Below are 24,355 nucleotides of genomic sequence, written 5' to 3'. Positions count from 1 at the left end.
CTTCTAGGCCTGGAAACCCCAAACCTGCTTTCCCTTCCTCAAAACTCTCACCTCCTGCTGGCCCCACGGTTCTGCCTTCTGCCCGGTCCAGCGGAGCCTCCCCTCACAGGATGCTCAGATTATAAACGAGGACGCCCAGCGCCTGCTCTCACCTGCCCACCTCGAATTCACAACTGTCCCTCACTGACAGCCAAGGGGTCAGAGGCGGGGACACTCTGTGTGCCCTGCCCTCCCCCCACAAGCGGCAGAAGAATGACTCGCATCCCTATGACACTTTCCGAGCTGACAAATCCAGGGCGGCAGATGCCGATGTCACAGAGGGGAAGCCAAGGCGCGGGAAGAAGACTCGCTCGGGGCACCCAGTGCCGATTCAGCCGTGGGGCCGAGAACCAGGCCCAGCCTTCCCAGTCCGGCTCTGCCCATGTCTTCCTGTCCCCTCTGGTGACTCCTCCCTCCAGGGACACGGCTCAGCGTCTGAAGGTATTGGTTGTCATGTGAAGGGGGTGTCGTGGGTCAAGCAGAGACCAGGGATGCTGTCACCGTCGTCCGGAACCCAGGAAGCCCGCCCAACAGTCCTCAGCTGCCCCGATGCACCTGTGCCCGGGGTGGGCACGCTGCCAGCGTGGAGGACAAGGAGTTTGTACAGAAAAGCGTCTGGCCAGCACCTGCACGTGGGAGCGAGGCATGCTTCTGCTAAAGACGTTGGTGGCGATAATACCGCAGGGGGCAGTTGGTTCTTTACCATCAGGAAAGAGTAAGCCCTTGGAGCACCCTGGCTCTGAGGCTCACTGATGTAGTGAGTTTTCACGGGCGTCTGTAACGGCAGGAAGGGGGCACAGTGCAGGTGCGCTATGACCCGAGCAGACGGGTGAAGGAGGAGGCCTGGAGCCCTCAGGGGCTTTGCAGGCTTTTATTGGGATTACCAGGTACACAGCAGGCGGGGAAGCTGGGATCTTCACTCTTTCCGGGCTCTTCGGCCTTCTCTGGTGGCCATTTCTACTCTGCTCCTTTCGCGCTCATTCTCTATGCTTCTCTGCACTGCTGGCGTCCCCGTGACGCCGCCCTTATAAGCCCAGCCTTAGCCCAGGCGTACCCACTTATGCATGCTCACACCCTCCTCCAGGGGCGCACCATCAGGCATGCATTCGGGACCACAAGGATCCATCATCCATCCTAACGGCGGGAGGGCAGCAAAGCCTGATATCATTTACTTACCCTCCAACAGCCCTCCATGGAAGGACCCTGCGGCCCCAAAGGAGAGAAATGTCTTGTTGTGTGGACAAGGTCAAGCACTGCCCTTTAAGTCTCAAAGGACAACCCTGGAAATAACAACCCAGGCCACAGGGGATGAAGGTCCCAGAAGGTCTTCACCGTCTTGAGACAGGCTTCCTTTCACAGTGGGATCGATCAGAATGTGGCAGAAATTCTTTATTCCCAAATGCCAACAGGATTCACTGGAAAAAGAGAAAAAGCAGCCACTGGATGCAAATTGACCCACAGGCACCACTTGTAAAATCGAAGACTCTGGAGCCTTGGAAACAACTGAAGATCAGTTATTTGCTCAACAATCATTTCCCCTTGTGCCCACCACCAAGGAACAAAGAATAAGTCTGGAAGGTGAAGGAGATGAATGCAATTTGCATATTTAACAGCCCCAAGGAAGGTGAAACTGGCAGAACCAGAGACTGTCACGTGAGAAGTGTAATGTGGAGAGGGAGGGGGGAAGTGTGGAGAGGGCAGGAGGGGGACTGCTGGCTTCTGAAAAACAGCAGCTAAAAATACCCCTGCCACATGTCATTTACAAATTCAAAGGGCTGTTTAGACAATACTATGATCAGAACGCAATTGATCCGTATTTCCCCCCCAGTGATTAAACACAGTCTGATTTCTAAGTACCAAACAGCTGCCTGCAGGTTTGTCTGGAAAAACCACTCTCTCATTTCTATTTTTGATTGGCACAGCAGGGGGCCCCAATCACAGCTCCTTCATCCTCGTGCCTAAAATCAGATAATGTTCCACCGTGGCAGGGGCAGCCGCAAGGAGGAGGAATAAGAGAGGAGAGCGAAAGAAGCGACAATAAAAGAAACCCTCATCAGAGGCAAAGAGGGTTCTGGCACCTTCCATTTGGACTTTCTCCCAAAACCAAGAAAAACGAGGGGTGAGAGAGAAGAGATGGAAAAAATGAAATAGTCCCCTTTCACTTTGGGAGGGAAGGCAGAACAAATAGTTCAATATAACCAGGTAGAGCTTTCTAGGGACCTGGATGATGTGGTCAACAAAAGGGCGCCTGAGGACGCCCCCCGCCCCGCCCCGCCATACCTGTGAGGCCAGCTGGCTGAGCTGAAGCCCAGACAAATGTCCAGTATCTCTGAGTTTCTTTGGGATTAGAGGGGGCATCTGGTTTACTTTTTTGGGTGATGGAAATGTTCTAAAATTAGATCATGGTTTTACAGATATAGAATTATAATGCTATACACCTGAAATTTATATATACTCTAAACCAATGCTCCTGCAATAAAAGTTTATTTTAAAAAATTTGGATAATGATGCTGATTGTGCAACTCTTTGGATATGCTAAAAATTCAGTTTCATACTTTCAAAGGTGAATCTTATGCATGTAAATTAAATTCAATAAAGCTGCTATAAAAAAAGGAAAGAATAGAGAAAATCAGAAAGTTACTCTAAATAATTTTTTCCCTTTAAAAAAGGAGGGGGGAGGTTTAGACTCAAGGATTTGGACTCCAATCCCACCTCTTTACTCATAGCTATGGGACTTAGGCAGCCCCCCTGGATCTCAATGGTCCTGCCTGTAAAGTGGGACTATTGAAAGTGTACACTCCCCTCAGAAGGCTGTTGTGGTGACTGAGATGGGCCTTGGGGGAGCCAGAAGAGGCCCTGTCATTAGCCCCCATGGGAGAAGATGAATGTAAGGGGCTGGATTGGATATTGAGAGTGTGAAACATGATTCCAGCAGCAGCCCCCTGTGCAGTCTTTGGGATCCATGTCCCAGCTCTGCTGCAGGGTCCCCCAAAATTGTAAAACCTTGCCCCTCTGAAGGGTGCCGGGTGCTGTGTGCCTCTGGCCTCACTGCAGCTTGTTCCGGCCCACGAGTCTGTCCTGACCTGAGTACAGGCTATTCAAGGCTCCAGGATCATAAATGGATCAATCAGCCTTGAGCTCTCCAGCTGTCATTCAAACCTGGAGTAATTATGCAGATTGAAAATAGAAGCAAGCTGATTGGCCCTTACTTCCAATCAGATGCTTAGGATTGAAAAGTGGTCCAATCAGGCTTGTAAGGTGGGAGACCCTGAAGAGGATATAAGGCAAAGTAAGAGCCAGTTTGACAGCCTCCAAAGAAAGAAGAAGCACTCAGCAGACAACTTCCACAGAATTGAGCAGACCTCTGCAAATCCCCATAGACTTCCAGAATTCCAGATGTCCACAGAGATCAGGTTGCTGCAGCTGCCTCCAGCACTTCCTCTGACATCACCTGTGTGGAGCACCATCAGCCTCAGTGCAGTGTCTCAAAGTTCACACCAGTGCCTCACAAAAAAACTGGTGTCTGTGACAATGCCTCCTGGTGACCAGCGCCAACCAGCACTACTGATCAGTGACTGGCATTCTGTCTGGCCACCTTTGAGAGCTGTCCACCACCCCAGGTTCTCCAGTACTGCCTCCTGGTGCTATTGAATCCATGGCTGTCTAGTCATTGCTGTCCACTCTGACCTTCAGACTATTGCTGTCACATCAGCTGCCCCACCTATGAGCACCTCCAGCTGCCACTGTGAGTTGGACCCTGTTGCATTTTTGATTGGTGTGCCACCAGCTCCAGGCCCTCACTGATGGGACATCACCATGTGGCATGGTGGCCTTTGTTTGAGACTACAGGACGCTGCAGACACTATCTGGGGTAGGACAGCTGGCCACTTGTGGCCTTAGAAATTCTTTCCTTTTCCCAATCTCTTGTTTGTTAATTAAACCCTGCTGTTATTGAACACTGAGCCTAACTGGTGTCTTGCAATTGAGCACATAGGTAAGACCCCATAGACAGTTACCTGTTCCCCCCCCCCCAACCTTGGCACTGTCCTTTAGTATTGTTTTGGGTGGATCTGGACAGGACATGCGGTGAGCCAATAACAAGACTAGGTCAGCCTGTTGTATGTCTACCCCGCCCTGCACCATCAGCTGACAGCTGACATGGCAGGGGTCACAGGGAAATGGCTTCTGTGCAGTATCTCGTTTCTTCTTCAACCCCAGGAGGCAGGCACTAATGTATTCCCATTTTACAGGTGAGGAAGTAGACATAGTTTACTCGCTTGCACAAAGCCATGGAGACAGTTAGTTAGAGGCAGCGCTGGTTCCCATCCAGACGGTCTGGTCCCGGAGCTGGGCCAGGGTACGCTGGCTCTCAGCAGCTTGAGAAAGCAAGTTGTTCAACATCCAGGAATTCTGATGATTAAATACCCAAGAATTTTACAAGCAGGTTATTAAATCATTGCTGGCAACCACGGTAGAAATGAGCCTTGATGTGAGTATTTATACCAAGGAAATGTGCAACCGTTATAAATCTGGGCTCTTTCTCCTCCTGCCTTCAACCCCCACCCCCACCCACCTTGCCAGCACATCATTAGCTACCAGGTTAAGCGGGTATATTGGGTCTTCCTTCCTACACTAATGATAAGAAACCCTCATGTTTTCTTTTTTTTTTTTTAGATTTTTGTTTTGTTTTGTTTTAATTTTTTATTGAGAAATGGTTTATGACATGGTCTGTGACTGAGGGGCTCAAGTTCACTCCTCTTCAAGTGTCTGTTACCACACCACACCCACCTTCAGAGCCCCCATAATCCAAAGTCCGTCGGGCCCCCTCTGAGTTTTGTTTCCTCCATGCTTGGGGCACTTGAGGATATACAACATGCTTAGAAATCCATCAAAATCAAAGAAACAAAACTGTGAGGTAAAAAAAGGTTATTTGCAAATAGGATGATGGAAAAAGGCTCCAAGCAGGGATGAGCCTGAGGGCCTGAGAGGAGCAGACCTGAGTTCCAGCCAGACCAGACCCTTTTATCTCAAAAGGCAGCAGCGCCAGCAGTGCAGCCGGCTGGGGCAGGGCCTGTGGAAAGCCACTCAGCATCTCCATGACAACAGGTAGGGGCTACCCCCTGCCCCCCCCCCCCCCCCCCGCCCCGCCTTGGACAATCAGGAGGGAGACCCTCCCCCTCATTCCACAGACTCTGAGTCCAGGCAGCACAGCTCCCTGGGGAGTGAGCAAAAGTCCCACAGTTCCACAGGGAGACGATCTGGAGGTGGAATTTAAGTGGGTGTGGATCTTGAAGCAAGTGAAACTTCGAAGTCAAGTCTGACAGATTGGTGCTTTGCATAAGAGATTGGCAGTAACTTTCATGAATGAGTGAAGAAATAAATGCGTGAGTGAAGGAATGAGTGAGTGAGCGAATGGCAGGGGCCTGCCTCTACCACAGATTCATCATCTCCACCTCAAGCTTGAAGTTGGGGTTCTGTAGTTGATTCATTTTGTTATAGGACAGGGAGAGGGGCAGCCCAAGCCCCGCAAACCTGCCTATTCTAAATGGGTTCTGCCATCCGCCGCATCAACACAAAACATAGGAGACTTTAATGGGAAGGATCTTTAATAAAAACTAGGAAACAATACAGGTAAGGCAAAGAGTCTAGTTTCTAAATGAAGCACCCAAAGTTACCCGTCCCCTCGTGGGTAAAACTCCATCCATATGGGATCGGCCCAGAACAAGGCCCCAAAGCCTGCCACAAGTCTAAAGCATCTTCCAGTGGGGACCCACAGCAAAGGGTCACAAACAACCGGACAAGCCCGGAAGGAAAAGAGCAAAATCAACATCAAGATAAAAGCTGCCACTGTCACCTCCCCACGGGTCTCACCCACATCTGTGTCACCCCGTCCACGACCAAAAGACAAGCGCAGCTTCTTCACGTGTCTCTAGGCTCCATGCGCCTCCTCCAGGTCTCCTTCTGGCTCCATCCTGCTTCCTTCCTCAGTCTCTTCTGCAGCTTCTCCTCTCCCTGCTCAGCTCCACCCTCCCTTGGGTGGGGCAGGGAACCTCCCCCTTTCCTGGGACCACCCTGTTACAATTTTACCAATGACCATAATCAAGGGCCTCCTACATCCATGCCCTTTGCCCTGTTACAGGGCAGGGTGAGGGGCACTCCGGGACCCCCAAACCTGCTTGCTTTAAATGCGTTCTGCCATTTGCCACATAAAGACAAACCATAATCTAGTGCTTAAGATCTTCAATACAATACTTACTAGTCTGCGAGAAAGAGAAAGAATGTATTTAAAATGGTTTCCAATTAAATACCCATCCGCTCTTGGGCAAATGCCCAGTCAAACAGGGTTGGCCCAAAAGCTTGCTACAGTCCAAGGCACCTTCTGGTGGGGACACAAAGGAAAGGGGCAGAAGGGGCCAGGAAATCTGGGATGAAAGGAGCAAAATCAAAATACAAGTCAAGGTAAAGGCTGCCATTGTCAACCTCCCCACGGGTCTCTCACCCACGTCACTGCTTCTTCCAAGTGGCTCCTTCCATGTCCCCCCAAGTCCTCGGCACAAGTCTAAGGCCGAGAAGCAAGCGCAGCTTCTTCACATGTCTCTGCTCCATGTGCTTCCTCCAGGTCTCCTTCTTGACCCTCCATCCTTCTCCCTGTCTTTCTTGCTTCTCCCTGTTCAACTTCATCCTTCTTTGAGTGGGGCAGGGAACATGGAATCTCCCTTTTCCCTAGGGACCACCCTGTTACAATCCCCCGCATGATTTGCTTTGGGTTCCAACTGGCCCTCCTGATGACTGGATACGAGCCCTCTCCGGGACCGCCATGGAGCGTGAGGGGTCGGCGAGCACTGGGAGAAGCTGGGGATGCTCTGGAACAGCAAATTCTCCCCCACAAGGCCATGCCCCGCCAGCCCACCCATCCACTCTCACTCAGGACTGGCTCAGCACAACTGCCCCTCTTATCCTCGCTCCCTGAGAAGTAATGAAAGGCTGTTGCCGAGAGCCTCCAGGGCTGGGGGTGGTTTGTTCTGCAGCATCGCTGCCCACGACAGCCTGCCTGCTTTGCCATTCTCTGGGAAGCTCAGCAGTGCCTGCCCCTTTTTCCCCTGAGAAGCTGCCACCTCATTGAGAATTCTGATGAAAGGCTTCAGTGTGGCTGCTACTTATCTGAAGAGGCAGGTACGAGATCAACCCCCATGAGGGGAACAGAGAAATCTGCCTTCAGCTAAATGAACAAAGACATTAAGTACATCTCTTCTCCCTTGGGGATACAGCCCCCAGAGCGAAGAAAGATTCTGAAAGAAATTCTCAGAGAACAACAGGCTTCATTTCTTCCTACTTTGAAAGATGAGCTTTGCCTGAATCGCAGCAGATCTGGCCTCTCTCTCTCTCTCTCTTGCAGCCTGATTCTCTGCCAAAGACAGGGACAGCATCTGACACCTCCAATTAAGACAATGGCCTCTCCCTTCCCTTCATGTGGGATTTCTTTTTCAGGCATGGCATCAAGTCCCCTGACAAGCCAGAGCCCGTGCTAAGAAATGGCAGAACCCAGAAGAGGACTTTCAAACTCTCCCCCAGCTGAGGTTAAAGAAAGACAAGTCTCCACCTTCCCCACAGACCAAATGCAGACTGCTCTGGGAGTCTGTTACCACTGGAGAGTCCCAGGACCCACCCCAGAGCCCCTGCATCAGAACCCACATTTAAACCAGAGGCCCAGGTGATAGGGCTACATGTAAATTTGGGGGACACTGCTCTAGGCACCCATCTGCTTGTGCATCGGAGTCTCACCTGAGGTCAAGGTCTCTGGGGTGGCCCCATGCAGTTTCTAAGGTCACCTTCACCTAACAGAGCACAGACAAATTGCTCAAATGTTCCCTGTGTGCGCACGCGCACGCACACCCTCACACAGGCCTGTGAGCACACTTCCTACATCCAGGCTTATCAAAGTCCCTCACTGGCGAGCTCTCCTTGAAGACTTTCTCTTCTGAAGTTCAAGGCTTTGTACCTTGAAGAGCCCCTCAGATGTTCTGCTGGGACCCAAAAATCCATTCACCAGAAACGCTCAGTCTTGCCAGGAGATTAAAGGTTCCCAGGGGCTCCCTCCTGATCCCAACAGGATAACTCCTGTCCTAAAATATAAGAACTTGGTTAGAAGTAATCTCTCTGGAAATCATTAACCCAGTAGGTTAGCAAAAAAAAAAAAAAATCCTCAGGAGATTTTAAACTTTTAAATGTCTTTGCAAGCTAAGAACAATGAAAACAAAGCTTTTTTAAAACAAAAGAGCCCCTATTGCAGAAATTAAATTTCTACTCAAATGCTCCCTGAATTTTAACAAACCTATCTGAAGCGCTTAATAAGCCCTGGAAATCCAGCTAATTTAAATTACTGGCCACATACCAACACCCTCTCTGAAATAATTCACACCTTCAACCATCTCAGGGAATATTTTTAAAAAACAAAAAGTGGAAGAGCTTGTTTACCGGCTGCTTCTGCTGACACATGATTTTCTGGAAATCTCTGAACTTTGGGATGAAAAGACAATTGAAAAACAGACCTCGGCTGTGTTTCCAAATGATTTTTAGTCCCCCCGTTCACAGTAACCTTTTCAAGAAGGAACTGGTGAGGCTGGAGGGGACTGTAATTATATAGCAACTGGCATTGAAAAGAAAAGACTGTGGTGACAGAGATAAGACCAGAATGTTTTAGGTAACATGCAAATGTATTCTGATTTTCTTCAACTCCCTTCAGAAGGAAAAAAAAAAGATCTTGTTTGAAAGATGTTCTTGAGGTAGAGCTGATAGCAGGTTAATTAGAAAAACAAAATGACTGGGAGAAGAAAACCTGTCTCTGTCCAACCTGGGATGAAGGGAGATTTTAATGAGTAGCCGTCTGATTTCAGAATGTGATCAACTTGGAATCAGTCACTGAAGTGCCTGCCTGGTGCCTGAATCACATCCTGGCTGATATTTCCCATCCTTCCCTCTTAGCCCGTGGCGCCTCGGAATTGCTGACCTTACCACAGACCAAGGTCAGCGTTTGGCCAATCTGCTCATTTCATTGGTCCAGGTCTTCAGTGATTGGTTCACGGGTGGACATGTCAGTCCAGTCTAAGCCCTGGGACTTTAGAAAATGAGGACTCTCTTTTTACTGAACACACTTGGCTGTGTTAGGGGGAAAAGTATGTCCTAAAGCTAATTCCATACAGGCTTTGTAGACTCCACCCCCACTCCAGACCAAAGCCAAAAGACATTGGGAGAAACAAATCCCATCACCACCAAAGGGAAGGTTGCTGGAACCTGAGGGTGGGGTTAAGCAGCCAGGTTTGGTATAAAACCAGACTCGTGGGCTTTGGTGGGGGGGGGGGGGGGCTTTTTGGCTCTCTGCCAGCTCCCAGCACTCGGCCAGCTTTTGGAGTGCCTTTGGGTTTCCAGGTCGGTGGATCAGGTAGGACACATTAAAGACTTTATTTCCCTATTTTCTCCCTGAGTTCTGAATTTCCTCATTTCCCTTTCCCTTGTAAATAAACCTTTTATTAACCTTTTGTGTGTGCCTGTAGTGGAGTATAAATAAGTCCCTTTTAAGTGCGCGGGTGAAGACCCCCAGCCAGGCAACCCGTTTTTATATTGGGGTTGCTCCGTAACAGTTTGGCGCCCAACATGGTTTCCAAGCTACACCCATGGTTGACCAGCCCAAAGTAACTTTCCTTGCATTGGTCACCATAGCGCACTAGGTCTGCAGGAAGATAAAGTGGGGACTGCTGAAACTCTTGAGAGGAGTCTGCCTGAGAAAGCCAACACAGCAGAAGGCAGGGCTTAAGGAGAAAAAGTAACTAGGTCTTAATGAGCCCTGATCCAGCCATACCTGAAAGTTCAAACTTCTAAAATATAAGAATGAATGTATCTCCCACCTATATCTCCTACCCCCTCTTCTATATTTTTTGTTTCATTTTGTTTTGTTTTGCTTAATCCATTTTGAATTAGATTTCACTTGCAAATAAAACCACCTACCTAGTCAAAATCCTTCCAAGTTTTCAAGAGTCCAGAGAAATAGTAAATTTCTGCACCCCTCAAAAAAAGTCTCACCAGATCACCTGCTCTAGCTCCTCATACCTGAGCAGGGCAGTGGTCTAAAATACATATATATTTTGTGTATTTTTAGTAAAGATCCCAAGATCTGAGATGGCAACCTGACTCCAGAACCCACATGACAACACACTACAAGATGAAAATTTGTGCTTTAAGATGCAGCATACGTCTGTAGGTGGCTTGGGAAATATTCTTCTGGCTGACAAAAAAAAAAAAATCCACCAACAAAACCAAAATCCTAATATTAGATTTCAAGTGCTACCAAGTAAACTTTTTCTCTTATAGAACAAATTGTTTCTATAGAAACGAATGCTTTTCTAGCAATCCAATCCCTATTAGGGTTGCTATAGGAACAGATTGAGAAAATTGGGGAAATGTAGAAAAAGGTAAATGACTTCTCCTGTCTTTTTGTCTGAAGCCCTCAGAGGGCATATGCCTTTTCACTTCTGAATAACTTGGCACTTGGGGCAGGCTCCAGGAACACTGGAGAGAGTTCCAACTCTGTGGCATTGATGTTCCCTGACAAGAGCTTCATCAATTCATTGAAATTTAATTCAGAATATGCCAAGCTTTACTAATAACTACCTTCTAAAAATTGTTTCCAAGGACCAGTGGGTAGGCAGGAGGTGGGATGAAGAACACAAGGTAATGAATGTAAAAATGTAATATTAAGTGCTGGTGATCACACCTGTGCTACAAACATTGCCCTTTGGGGAGAGAAATCCTTCATCTGGAGAAACATAAGAACACATGCCTTTTTTTTAAGATTTATTTTTATTTTTTTATGCATAGAAGAGCCGGGGGGTTGGCCAGAGGTGTGGGAGGTGTGAGGATCCACCAGAGATAGAGTAAAGAGAAGAACAGGCAGATACACTGAGATACACTGCTGAGGGGAGCAGCAGAAGAAGTCTGCCACGCCATGTGGGTAGCTCCCTGGCTGGGGCTCAAACTCATGCTGCAGTGGCTGTGGATAGCTTCATAGTGCTGACACTTAACCTCTTGCACTACCAGGGAAGCCCCCACACTCCCTTTTTGAAGATGAACAGAGACCACAAGACATGCTGCCCCTGGTCTTCACAAACACAGGATGACTGTGTTTACTGGATGACCTTACTCTGTTTCTGGAATCGTCTACTTTCAAGGAGGCTATGACATCTGAAGAAAGGGGAGAGTTCTCTCTCAACTCTTGCCAAGAGAAAGCCCGCAGACTGGCGTGGAGAGCGATTTGAAGCCAGAGATGGAATCACAGAGAACCACATGGTCTTGGGCTGATCATTCCATTGCTGTGAGCCAGCTGAGGCACCACCATCTGTGAACTGGGCTGAGCAAGCATTGTGTAAAGGGATCCAGGTGGAAAAGAGTTGCGCTGGCAACACCACTTCATACTAAGCGTGTGTCTTCTTCAGAAACCAGAACGATCATGCATGAGTGAGAAAGGCAATTTGAGGAGGGCAATAGGGAAGGCCTGCAGCAACAACAGACAGATTCATGTGCTCACTAGGGAAGTTCAGAAATACTTGCAGCACCTTGTCTGCATACTAAATTCACCTTGGAACTGGAAACCCATGTCTACATCCACCGTGAATTGTGGAGACTGAGACTTGTCCAGAAGTGACATTGACATAGATACATAAATCTCCAAAGGAGCAGTCTCCCCCATGGAAATCTGATTGTGGAGGTGGGGGGGGGTATGAAGAACCCCTAAGTCTTCAGGATGAGAAAGGGAAAGTCTGTCATGTCCAACTGAATTGCAACTTCTCACCCCCTACTCTGCCTCTACCCTGGTCCAAGACAGTCATCTCTCACCTGGAGGGAGCACGTGTTAGCCAGGCTTCACCAGAGAAACAGAACCCAATAGAATGTGTAGAGGTACACGGAAAGCGATTTATTCTGAGGGATTGACTCATGTGATTACAGAGGCTGAGAAGTCCTACCATCTGCCATCAGCAAGCTGAAGGCCTCGGAAAGCCACTGGCGCAGTTCCAAACCAAGCCTAAATTCCTGAGAATTAGGAACCAGGAGTGTTAAAGTCCATAGGCTGATGAAGATGGATGTCCCAGCACAGCAGAGAGAAAACTCACCCTTTCTCCACCTTTTTGTTCTATTCAGGCCCTCGGTGGATTGGGTGATGCCACCTGCATAGGTAAGGGGAACTTCTTTACTTAGTCTGCTGATTCAAATGCTCCCCTCTTCCAGGAACACCCTCACAGTTACACCCAGAAATAATGTCTCACTAGTTCACTGGGCATCCCTGAGTCCATCCAGTTGACACACAGTTAACCTCCTCACTGGTAGCCCAGCTTCTGCTCTTACCCTATAGTCAATCCTAGACATACAGCCAGAGGAATCCCTTTAATGAAAGTTGAATCATGCCCCTTCTCTGCCCCAAAGACTCCAACAGCTCCCCATATTATTCAGAATACAAGTTCCGACAGTGATCACCAGGGTCTAAGTGACCTGTCTCCTCTTTGCCACATTCCACCTCATCTCCCGCTCTCGCCACCAGCCACACTGGTCCCCTCATTATTCTTCAGATACTGAGGCACATTCCTGCCCCATGGCCTTTGCACTTACTGGTGCATTCACCAAGAGCCTTTTCCCAGGTATCTACATGGCTGGCTGGCTCCCCAACTCTTTCAGGTTTTTCTCCCCTGTTACTGCTTCTCAGTGAAAACTTCTGTTGGCCCCTTGATATAAAATGACAACATTGCCCTCCTAGGACTTAGCTTCTTCTTTGCTTTGGTTTTCTCCACACCATTGAGCATCACCTAACATATTTATTTGCTTCTTCCTTTAAAGATAAGCTCCACGAGAGTAGCGATTTTTGTTTACTTTGCTTTTTTACTGGGTTCTGATGCCCAGAACAGTACTCGGTACTGAACAGGTTCGCAACAACCTGAATGACCATGAAGTAAGAGAGCATGGAGGATACTGTGAGAGCATGGAGAATGTGCTGGAGTCCAGGCTAGTCCAGTCTCCCCTGGGGCTGACAGTTATGCAGCAGGTCATTCGTTCAGTTAAGTATGAGTGCCCATTGCATATTGGGTGCAAATTGTTGAATATGCTAGAAACATCCTCTCTGCTGCTTGGAATGTAGAAAAGATGACAGGCACTCCAGCAGCCCCGTTGGACCATGAGGCAAATTTGACAGACTACAAAAAAAAAAAATAGTAGTCTAGGGCCTTGAGCAAGAAATTGCCTAATATGTCTCAGACTGCCAACTTTCAGATTTCTTTTACATGAGAGACAAGCATATTTCCATTTGTTGAAGACTGTTGTTCATGGGTAATCTAATCCCAACTGATGCACACCAGGACTGTGTGACAACTTTCACAGATCCTGGGCACTTTTGCCTGCATGAGCTCCTCCTTCCATAAACAATATTTAAAATTATATTTTACAACTGCATTTAGTACCAAGACAAATATAAGCCCCAGCTGGATTTATTATAGTGTGTTCATTATTATATTTTTCTTCCATTTTAAAACAACTAAATGGAAACTTTTTTTGTGGGCTTCTAAAAGAATCACAGGTCCTAGATCCTTGGCTTCCATGCCTAATGGAAGCCCTGCCCCTGATTTCCTTGCCTTATATGGCTTTACCCCTCACAGAGCTGGTGGAGTAGGTACTATATTAATTGTTAAAATTAATATACACAAATCCCATTTTAAATGAGGGTTGCACTAGAAGAGTTTTCTCACACATGCGCAACCTGGTGCACAGGGTAGAGACTTGATGCTCAGGAAGTGACAGCTGCTTTGCTGCCCCCACGGGAGGAAGCAGGAAGCTCCTCATTGCCCGCAACAGCTCAGAGATACCCCTAACCCAGCAAATGGAAAACCACGGAACCAAGACTTCAACGCCCAGTTTCCTCAAGTGGACTCTACCAGATCCCTTTGACATCTATGGAAGATTTCACTGAGAGATGCCTTTTCCAAATTGCTTTTGTTGTTGTTGTTTCTTAATAAACCCAGTTTGCTGGTGACATGGCTGCCTATTTATTTGAGGTCAACAAAACTACTATTCTTCCTGTTTTTCATATCAGGAAACTGAGTCCAGAGAAGTTAAGTAACTTGCCCAGATATGATCTTGGTTCACCCAGCTCCAATGACTGAGCTCTTAATTTTCAAGAGGAGCTATTTTTAGCATGCAAATGGCGGCTCTTGATAGAACTATTATTATTATTAATGCAAACAGTTCTGACAACTTTTTAAAAAGTGGATCTGATGGATGTAAGAATGCATAATGCACAGGTAGGCCTCCTGGTAGCTTCTTTTTATTTTAATCCGCAAGATAAACCCAGCTCCGAGCCCCATCTCTGCAGGAAATGTTTTAAATTCCCATCTTTTAGGACGGGATTTACTCATCCAGCTCCGCAAAGAAATAACTCCACTTAGCTTGACAGACTCCACAGTGAAAAGTAAATTATTTTCTAGAAATGACCCTAAAAATAGCACAGAAAGGGTCAGCTTACAGATACCAGAAGCAATCACACTGAATATGTTAGCTTTAAGGTCACAAATGTGTTCTAAAACACGAAGACTCCTCTATAGTCTTGAAAAGGAAAAAAATTGATTTTCCAGATAGTGGTAAATCATGTGGGAAACAACCAGGGAGCAGAAGCAGCGTGAACTTTGAGAGGCCTGGGGAATGCTCTCTCCTGCCTGTCTTCCTCCCTCCCTGGGAGCCAAGAAGCCTTCCCCACCTCATTGCTAGGTTACTTCCTTGGGTGTCCTCTTACCACAACTTAAAAGACAAGGAAATGTTGATGAAACGGAGACCAAAGGATTACTCATGCCTTGCAGGCAGCTGTGCAAATGGCTGGTTGCTTGAAACTAGCCTTACAGAGGAGCTTTTTATTCTCCAGCCAGGATCTGAGTAGACAACAGAAGCTTTTTCTTTAATCATTCATCCATCCAGTGTTTATTAGATGCCTTCTGGATGCACTGCTGCATGTCAGACACCAAAGACCACTTACAAGACCCATCTTTGGAAAGGGGAGTTTGCATTCAAGGAGGCTTTGGGACTCACAGAGAAATTAAGTGCATGACGCTTTCCCAAACTGGAGGTTAAGAATTGAGAAGGGAGGGCCTTCCTGGTGGCACAGGAGTTAAAGTCTCAGGGCTATCGAGCTATTGCCAGCCACTGAGTCATGAGTTCGATCCCCAGCCAGGGAGGTGACCCACCTAGTACAGCAGACCTCTCCTGTCTTGCCCACTGCTCCCCTCAGTAGTATATTTCAGTAGATCTACCTGTTTGCTCCCCACTCCCCACTCTGTCTCTGGTAAATCTTCTCACCCCCCGCCAACACCCCTGGCCTACACCCAGTTCTTATATGTATAAATAAATGAAATAAATCTTTTTTAAAGAGGTTAAAAAAAAAAAGAATTAGGAAGCTAGAATCATGTGGTTCCAGGTTCAAATCCAACCTCTACCTCTCATCTGTAGAAAAAAATTGAGCGAGTTAACTAAGTCCTAGTTTCACTGTAAAATGGAGATACCTTTCTCTCAAATGAGAAGATGGAAAGAGATAAGCACAGAGAAAATGTTCTCTCAGTAGTAGCTGCACACTGTCTACACAGTGCATGGAGAAGGGAAGCATTGGGAAGGGCTTCTTCCTTTGCTAGAACATTCTGCTTCTCAGCCTGGTCCCTGGTTCTATGAGTGTGTTCTCTCTGTGAAATTTTATTAGAATATACATCTACAACTTAGTCACCTTTTCTATGGATATAAATTGTACGTAAATAAAAAGTTTATAGACAACAGAATGCCTGATATTCCATTGGAAATTGTTGAAATCTCAGCCACATAAACCACCTCCTAGTATGAGTCAGCCCCATGTGCTAAGAAGCTAGCAGGGGAGAATCAGCTCCCAGGGCCATATTCCAACCCACCACCACAGAAAGGAAAGCTTCCAGGAACATCTCAGAAATCTTGGGCAAAACACCACACTGTTATGTGGAACTGGTATGAACTGGAGTTTGAGACAAATTCTAAATACACCTCAAGAGCGGGAAACCACAGCCTAGGAGCCCGACTATGCGGACCAGAGGCAAGTTACTGCCTAATCCTGCTCAGTGTTGGTGACCTGGGGCAGGGGTGGCTTAAGTGGCCAGTGGAAGGCATGGACTCAGAGTCCAGCTAGACCCTGGGTCAAGCAGGTGATCTTGGGCAAGTCCCTAGCACCTTGAAGCCTCAGTTTCCCTGTCTGTGAAATAGGGGATCACATCTCCTTCCATGCAGGCAAGAAGCACAGAAAGCCTCTGGCCTGCAGGAGCTGGGTCAGCAAAGGTAGTTGTTTCTATTGAGCTGAATTGCATCTGACAGAAGACAGCTCAATAGGAGGCAGAAAGGCTGGGGCTCATTGAAACAAATTTGTCATTTTCCTTTATCTCTGGCCAAAATGTCCACTGGCAAAGACATGACCTTTAAGTTGATAGTTAGATGAGAGCACTGTTCCCACACACACAGAAGTCGGTGGTGCAAAGGAGATTTAATAAACCCAGAGCCAGGGATTGCAGGGGCTGGAGCACGCCAGGGTGTATAATAGAAACACGGATATAATTAAGAGGCGGTTCATTTGCAATAATTATGCACTGGTTGGTTAATTCTTTCAAGATGCTAAACAGCCCTTCCCTGGGGCTGCAGTAATTGACTCTGTCAAAGGCACTGCGTACTGCTGTCTAGAGACACTGCTTGGACAACCTGCTGACTCATTTTAACACAGACGCACACGCTCACTTTCTTTGCTCATTAACAGACAGATCTGAGCGAAGTGCCTGGGTGGAGATTCAGCTTGGGAGGAGCAGGGAAAAGAGCTGGCGGGGGAGGACAGGGAAAGACTTGCCATCGCTGGGAGCGCCGCAGAGGGAGAAGGGAAGTAAGATGAGGTCAGATTGCCTGGACTCAGACCTCAGTGGGGTGACGCAGAACCAGTCCCTTGAGCTCTTAGAGCCTCAACTCTTCATCTGTAAAAAGGGGCCAAATACCTTCCCCCCTGTGCCTGGTGTGTGTGGTCACTGGGTTCCAATGAGCATAATGGACCATGCTTGGTGATGAGGTATTTTTCTTTTTAAGATTTTTTTAGGGCCTCCCCGGTGGCACAGCGGTTGAGCGCTCGGTTGTGAAGCTGCCCGCAGTCTCTGCAGCGCCGGTTCGATCCCCGGCTGCTCCCCGGTCACCGGAGGAGGGTCCCACATGGCGCGCAGACCTCTCCTGCCACCCACTGCTCCCCTCAGCAGTGTACTTCGTCGCTCCGCCTGTTCTACTCTCTGCTCTGGCTCTGGTGAATTCTCTCACCCTCCCGTGCCTCTGACTGTACCCAGTGCTTGTGTAAATAAATAAATTAAATAAATCTTTAAAAAAAAAAGATTTTTTTAAATTTTATTTATGCATTAAAGAACTGGGGCATATGCCAGAGGTACAGGGGGTGAGAGGATTCACCAGAGATAGAGCAGAAAAGGCGGATCTACTGAAATACACTGCTGAGGGGAGCAGCAGGTGAGACAGGAGAGGTCTGCTGCGCCATGTGGGTCAGCTCCCTGGCCAGGGATAGAACTCATTCTGCAGTGGCTGCAGATAGCTTCATAGTGCTGGGACAACCCCTGCACCACCAGGGAGGCCCGGCGATGCGGTATTTAGTAAACACTGGCTGTTGCACTCACAGAGGGCTGAGCAGCGATCAAGTAACCGGGCCAAAATTTAAGAAGTTTGCAGCTGATGCAGGAGAACCGGTTCAGTCCTTGCGAGCCATGCTGGGAATCTGCTGCGTGATCTCAGTTGGTCACAGACCTTCAACTCTCTGTGCCTGAGCTTCTTCCTTTGAGAATTAGAGCGCTAACACTCTACTAGTTGAGACGCATGAGGATTGATGAGAAGGAACCAGGTACATAACCCCTCAAGAAATGGGGCTTTGCTCAATCCAAGATTGGCCCTATTTGCAACCTGACCACGTACAGGGGCAGGCAGCTGCTTGCAGTGGGCATCACAGGTACCAAAACCAGCAGTTAATTCCCTGAGAGCCCCAACCCACACTGAATGCTTACCACACCCCATCGATTGCCTTCCAAGCTCCACCCCAGACTTCTCCCCGCCTGGCTCAACTGTCTTAGAAGCCAGACAGGGGAGCAGAGCCTGATGATGAGCACCCCCCAGTTGCAGCTGGTGGGAGCAGGGGGATTTTCCCCAAGGAGTCCCCTTCCAGGCACCAGGATGATGCCAGGCCTCGTGGTGAAACCGTCTCACTGTGCCAGGCCAGTGTCGGCTGCTGCCCTGCCGCTGTCCCACACGATGGAGGCAGGGCCGAGACAAAGGCGAGAGGCAGTCCCGCTGCGGAGTGGGGGACGGCGGGAATTCACTTCCAGACAGGCCACAATGCGCGTTCATCTTTCTCTTCTCTGGGCCTTCTCTGCCCCTTCCCGTCCGGCACCCCCAGAATCATCTTTCTGCCACACAAATGTCACCATCTCGTGCCGCCGCTCGCATCCCTCCGGGGACTGCCCAGGACGCTGCCCAGCGCTCAAGATCCTGACGCTGGTCCCCGCCAGCACCCGACTCGCCGGCCCGGCTCCTGTCCTCCCCCTGCATCCTCCGGGACTGGCTGCACAGACTACTCTGTGAGCACGTTGTTCTCTCCCTGCCCGCACGCATTTGCACCTGCTCTCCATCTGGAAAACCCCCACTCGCCCTCAGCACCTACCTGATACAACTCCCCCGTGAAACCTCCCTGCACCGCCCCAGCGAGTGAGCTCTTTCCTCTGCGCCAGTCATGTTGATGACTCCTCACTTATCCTCTCTCTGTGTTTTTATGGCGCCCCTGCCACGTGCCAGGCGCAGAGCCGGCGCCCGAGTTTGGAGACCAGTAAGACAGACCCGCCCTAGCCACGGGCTAGCTGCTCGGGTTGGCAGAGGAGACAGGTGTGCAAGGTGGTCTGCGGTGGTGAGGGAGGCACGCAGGGCCCTGGGCGAGCGAGGAGGGGGTTCCAGCCTCATCGGGGGAGCAGCAGGCCCCCGAGATGTGCTGCGGAGACTGGCACGTGCTTTGAAGGCGCGCTAGTCAGAGAAAGAGAGGAAGGAAGGAAGGAGAGAAAGAAAATTATGGGCAAGGGCCATGACGCCGGGGGAGACCCTGATTCCTTCTGGAAGGGAAGCAGCAGCGTGGCTGGAGCTCGAGTGAGGGGGAAGAAGGGAAGATGCCAAGTGGTAGTGTTAGGGGGAAAGGCTGTCCTAAAGCTAATTCCATACAGGCTTTGTGGACTCCACCCCCACCCCAGGCCAAAGCCAAAGACACTGGGAACTCCAAATCCCATCACCACCCAAGGGAAGGTGGCTGGGACCTGAGGGTGGGGTTCAGCAGCCAGGTGGATACAAAAGGCAGACACGTGGGCTTTGGGGGCTCTCCATTTTGGGGCTCTCGGCCAGCTCGGAGCGTCCGGCCAGCTCTGAGAGTGACTTTGGGTTTCCAGGTCGTCGGATCGGGTAGGACGCATTAAAGACTTTATTTCCCTATTTTCTCCCTGAGTTGTACATTTCCCTTATTTCTTTTTCTCTTGTAAATAAACCTTTTATTAACCCTTTTGTGTGTGTCTGTAGTGGAGTATTCATAAGTCCCTTTAAAGCGCGCGGGTGAGGACCCACAGCCAGGAACCCGTTTAATATCGGGGTTGCTCTATAACAGTAGGAGGACATGTTGGGCCAGAACGGGATCTTGTCCTGAAGGCGGCGGAAGCCTTCGGGGTGTTTAATGAACAGACGACGGAAAATGCTGGACGTCGTCCTCTGTGATGGTCATGCCCACTGCCCTGGGGAGCTCCGCAGGGCCGGGTGGGGGGGCAGGGGGCGAGGGGCTGGAGGAGGGCAGAAGAGGAGGCACAGGAGACCGTTGCTGACCCAGCCTGCCCGGCAAGGGTCGTGGCAGTGGCCACGGGGAAAGATTCACGGGCCGGACGTAAATGGAAAAGAAGCCCCTGGACTTCATGGACACTGACTTGGGGAAGCGGAGGAGGTGGGGCTGAGCAGGACGCCCAGGTTTTGCGTCGAGCTGCCTGGAGAGTGGTGACATCGCGCACCGAGGTGGGAAGGCTGGGAGGAGCAGGCTGGCGGCAGCGCCCCAGGTCCTGGGTGAAGCTTCAGGGTCTGTGCCCATGGCTGTGGCTGGGGACGCCCACGGCGGAGCCCAGCAGGCTCTGGAATAGGGAATAGGGAGCGCTTTGCATATCTTTCTGTGTCCAGCGCCCACTGACCTTGGGTGCTCTCTGGCCAGTCAGAAGGACCCTCAGAGCTGCTTTCTTCTCAAGTGCGCCTGCTTCTTGTCCCCTGCTTTGCCATGATTATACCAGATGCCACCTCCGTGTGCCACATGGTAAAAAGGCAGAAAGCCCTGCTGCACTATGTCACGTGAGGCCAAGGAGGCACTCTGAACCTGACAGGATCCCCGTACACCCCTCCCCCAGCGTCTGCCTCTGACATCTCTACTAAAGAGGATCCCGGGCAGCTGAGGCAGACCCGCTGGGCACCTTCCCAGCAGCACCTTCGCCTTCTTCCTCGGTAATTGAACCCTGAGTTTGTCCAGACAGCAGTGTGGCCAGCAGCAGGGATGAGCAACAGGGATTTAAGCCATGGTGATCCTCTTCTGCTCTACCAATGAACAGGCCTGCCTGGACACATATGAGCTCTAAAGAAACATCTCAGAGGATTCTGGGGGATGTCTTACCTCTTTCTCCCCCTCTCTCTCTCTCATAAGAAGGAGAGTCATAGGAAAAGAGAGGCTTTTGTTTTCCTTCTCACCTTTCCATCCTCTGGTCACAGTCATGGGGCTGATGTGATGTCCGGAATGGCAGCAGCCATCTTGTGACCTTGTGACTATGGGACAAGTTCAAGGGTGAAAACCTGCTCCACGGAGGGAAGTAGCATGGAGGGACTGGAGGATGCTGGATCCTGATGGCACTGTTCACTCACAGCTAGCCTTCTTGATAAGGACACGAATGGCTTCATGGTTTAGCTGCTGTGGGTGGGTTTTCTCTTACTTGCTGCTGAAAATCATACATCCAAGTCCATTTATGCATATTCATAGTCTCCATCTCCAGCTCCACTTCTCCATCATCACATGCTAAAATGCCAGATCCACAAGAAAAGTCATTTTTGTCTGTCTTGTCCCTGGTGTCACGAAGGTGCCTGGCTCCCAGAGGACACTCACTAGGTGTTAGATGATGAACATGTCTCTGCATCTGTGCCCGGTGACCAGTCTCCACCACACTCACTGAGAAATTCAACACCACGACCACAGGTGCCAGCCACGTGTGCTGTCTTGTCTCATCCTCCAGAGAGCGCTAGGAGGTAGTTACTATTGTGATCATCACAGATAGGGAAACTGAGGCTCAGAGAGGACAGGTGATGTGCCCAAAAGCTTGCAGCTGCAAGAGCTGGATTCAAACCCAGCCTGTCCCCCACAGATCTTGTGCACCCCACTGCCGTGCCATCAGCTTGCTAGGTTGGTGACAACCCCACAGCCATGAGACACTTGGGGCAGCTTAGACAAGTGGGGGAGGCAGAGCAGGGTGGGGGTCTGGAAGTATAGAGGGTGTGCGGAGGCTCTCTCCAAAAGATTGTAGTCACCAGAAGGAGGTGGTGGTCACTGTCACGAATTCAAAGACCGCTGGGCAGTAGGGGACCGAGGGCCAGAAGCGGGTCATAGCAGGGTGCAGGTAATAGACTCCAGGGTGGCCCACACTCCACTGCCTCCGTCCACCAGGTCTGCGCCCCCTCCCCCCAAGTTTCAGGGGCAGAGAGCCCTGCAGACATGCTGACAGAGCATTCCACTCCCCTCTGGCCAGGTTTTAATGAGTTGTCCTGACTGCAGACAGAAGCCAGCTTCCCTGCGCATCAGCCCGTAAGACCGTGGAGCCTCAGGGAGCGCTACCGCCCCTCCTCTCCCCCCAGGGGCTGCCTCTCTCCTCCACACTCACCACACTCTGAGATACAACATACTTGCTGGTCACTGCTTTTGTTGCTCCTTCCCACCTCAACCCAGAAGGTAGGTTCTGTGAGCTCAGCGGCCTTCAGCAGCTGCTCCCTGTGCTCCAGTTCAGCATCTGTAACGGGGCACTGGGGGACTGAGAAACTCAGGTTTGTTGAATGAAAGGTAAACATATGCACAGGTGCATTCTTCTGGGAAAACAGCTTTCATCAAATCGTCAAAGGGACCTGGACCCTCAAACAGACCCTGGACCATTAACCTAGCAGACCCAGAAGCCTCCCGGCTGCAGCTTCTGGGATTCCAGCGGCCATGAAGGACTTTCTGGACAGTGGGGGCTGCTTGGTTTGAGTCCGGGGAGAGAGCTGGCCCATCCGAGACGAGGGACAAACACCCCCCGACCAGGGACACCGCCCAGACATGGACAGGCACCATGCCGAGACTGGGCAACTCCCAGAGGAGCTTGATAAATGTCTCCCGAACTGAGTCCTAATTAGAACAAGTGGACAGAGTGTCCACGGAAACTAGCCATAAACATCTGGACATAATCAACCTCTCAGGGACAGAGTAAAGGCAGATGCCCCACGGATTCCCACCACGGAGCTGTGCTGGGCGGGGACGCTGAGGCGGTGCCAGCTTGTGTTCACGGCAGAGAGCAGCAGATGGACATGGACAGTGGGAGGGTGAGAGCTTCGAAATCTTCATCTTCATCCTGAGGATGAGTCTGTTTAACTGCCCGGGCACAGAGTTCGACTTGAATAAACAACGTCACCAGTATTTTTTAAACTGACTTGGGAAGCGATGCGCGGCATGTGCAGAGGCCTCAGCACAGCCTGGGCGGCATCTGAGCAAGACAAGCTGTCAGCCGGACCTTTCAGCCCGTTTGAGCAGTGTAGTAGGATCAGATAAACAGCGCACGGTTTGCGAACACCTAGTGAACTTGGAATCCCTGCAAAGAGTCACCGTCTCACACGCTTCTTCTTGACCGCTGGGCCTGCAGACCTCTGAATTGTTGAACAAGGAAGGAGAGGGCTCCATGTGTTATGGTGTCTCTGGGAAACAGCTGGAGGGTTCCTGAGGCCACTGGCATGCACGGTCTGAAGCAGTCCCAAAAGAACAGCAGGGAAGCCACCCTCCCCCAACCACCCTTCCAAAATGCTCTTCAAAACAAACACCTCCTAGTGGGCCCCACTGGTTCCTCCTGGGTAGCCTCAGCCTCAAAAACAAATGAAGAGGCTTGGCATCGCAGTTCCCACTGTTTCAATTTACTCTTCCAGTTGAGACGCAGCAAAGGAGAAAGGCATTAAAATTAAACGTGAGTCCAGGGAGCACCGGCTTTCTGACTCCCCTCACTCAGTGGGGGAACCTCCTGGCCCTACTACCACAAGCTCCTTTTTCGACTGCTGAGGTCCTGGCTTTTCCCCAATGAAGCCACACAATTTTTTTGACATATTACACTCCCCAGAGCTCAGCGTCCAGACCCTTATCTGTGGACAGCGGGGGACACATCTGTGGGGAGCAAAGGTCACTAACATGGCTGAGGGGCTTGAAGAGATAGCCCCATGGGTGCGCAGAGGAATGCCGGGCAGGCAAAACCTTTCCTCCTCCTATAGAAGTAGAAACTGAGGCTCAGAGAGGTGAGATCTTTAACTGGGGTTTTCATTCTAACACCTGAATTTATTCTCTTTCACTCCCCAGGCTGCATCTTTGGACCAAGATCTCGGCAATCTGTTCCCCTCCCTGCTCCTGCCTTTCTGGGATTGACAGAGAACAGATAGGAATCTTCTATTAGGAATTTAACACTGACCCAGCGATGACACTGGCAGCAGCCAAATAAATAAGTACAGTACCAGAGGAAACAGACACCAGCAGCATCTGGTATTAATACCACCATCTTATCAAAAAGTACATATCAATGAAATAATTTCAAATCACCAAAATGAGTCATCCAATACATTTTGAATACATACATTTAAAGCACCATAAAATACGAAACACTACACTAAGTGTATGAAGTGAAAGTGGCATGTAATATGTATTTAATACAAATCTAATACAACTAGTTCAGAGATAAAATTAATAAAGCATTACAAAAATATCGAAGCATTATAAAGCATTACAAAAACATTAAGCATCGAATAAAAATAAAGGGAATTTTAAAGAACCGGGAAATTTTTAAATAAAACATGACTTGATTCTTTCAATGCAATCATTAAAATGAAAGAATGTGCCAAGGATGTCCTAGTTGAATCCCAAGCATTTTGT

The 24,355-nt window shown here is 49.5% G+C and overlaps 1 long non-coding RNA gene across 2 annotated transcripts in view; it reads right to left on the bottom strand.

Annotated features, from left to right (window-relative positions):
- Window positions 1-1,442: 1,442 nt before the first annotated feature.
- LOC119236563 (uncharacterized) overlaps window positions 1,443-24,355 on the bottom strand; it is a 48,772-nt gene continuing 25,859 nt past the window's right edge. For both annotated transcript variants that reach the window (XR_008552928.1, XR_005123099.2), the window contains exon 4: window positions 1,443-1,454. This is a non-coding gene — a long non-coding RNA (uncharacterized LOC119236563). The remainder of the gene's footprint in view (window positions 1,455-24,355) is intronic.

The sequence above is a fragment of the Talpa occidentalis genome, unplaced genomic scaffold, assembly GCF_014898055.3.
Source record: "Talpa occidentalis isolate TD23 unplaced genomic scaffold, MPIMG_talOcc4v2.1 talOcc4.10, whole genome shotgun sequence".
Lineage (NCBI taxonomy): Eukaryota > Metazoa > Chordata > Mammalia > Eulipotyphla > Talpidae > Talpa > Talpa occidentalis.
The sequence above is the reverse complement of the archived record's forward strand: the minus strand, read 5'-3'. Positions and strand labels throughout refer to the sequence as shown.